Genomic DNA, 718 nt, shown 5'->3' on the forward strand with positions numbered 1-718 from the left:
GCTCCGCAGCCGCCCGCCCCCCCCACTCCCCTTCTGCCCGTCTCTTCCCACGAGCAGCCTCGCCCGCTGCTCTTTGTCTCGTCCTTACCCTCGCGGGTCGCCCCGCTTCGCGCCTGTGGCCCCTGCTCGGGCCCTCCCTGACCCCGTCGCTCCGTCCCAGTTCCAGCCGTTGGGACGTCCCCTTTTTCATTTCTCTCCTTCGCACTCGTACTTTCGGATTCTTCCCGTGGGCTCCGCACGGCCCCGTCCTCCTCCTCCTCCCATCTCGCGCCCTACTCCTGGCCTTGCCTTTCCTGCTCACCTTTCATTCATCCTACCGACGTCTAGGAACATCTGCCTGGTGCCAGGCACCGTCCTGCGCCCTGGAAATATCGCAGGGAATCCACCGCGCAGCCAGCCTTTGAGGAACCCACAGCCCTCGAGTGGGAGGGTGAATGTAAACAGATCTTTGCAATGCTCCGCCACTCTCCCTCTGAACCAAAAGCCCGAGGAGCAATGATTACAACACACAGACCAGGGCGCTGCCAGCTCGGAGAGACAGAGCAGTTCCTTTTCATGTTTTTCCCCCTTCCTCACTGCCCACGTTCTGAGCCGGCCTTAGCCTCCTGCGTTTTCTACGCAGCAGTCTAAATAAGGGGAAGAAAAGTTGAAGCCAAAGGCGAGCTCCAGAAAAGAGGGAAGGAGGGAGGAAGGAAGAGAACACAGGGTAGCAAGAGAG

The 718-nt window shown here is 60.3% G+C and overlaps 1 protein-coding gene across 2 annotated transcripts in view; it reads right to left on the reverse strand.

Moving 5' to 3' along the window:
- Positions 1-508, reverse strand: part of GPR161 (G protein-coupled receptor 161) — a 50,222-nt gene extending 49,714 nt beyond the window's left edge. Inside the window, exon 1 of one of the 2 annotated variants that reach the window (XM_019808896.2) lies at positions 302-508. The gene's annotated coding sequence lies outside the window, so the exon portion shown is untranslated. Of the gene's footprint in view, positions 1-88; positions 272-301 lie in introns of those variants that run through there. The other variant, XM_034666689.1, reaches the window with a different exon arrangement.
- Between the last annotated feature and the right edge of the window lie 210 nt (positions 509-718).

Source organism: Ailuropoda melanoleuca, chromosome 8, assembly GCF_002007445.2.
Source record: "Ailuropoda melanoleuca isolate Jingjing chromosome 8, ASM200744v2, whole genome shotgun sequence".
NCBI lineage: Eukaryota > Metazoa > Chordata > Mammalia > Carnivora > Ursidae > Ailuropoda > Ailuropoda melanoleuca.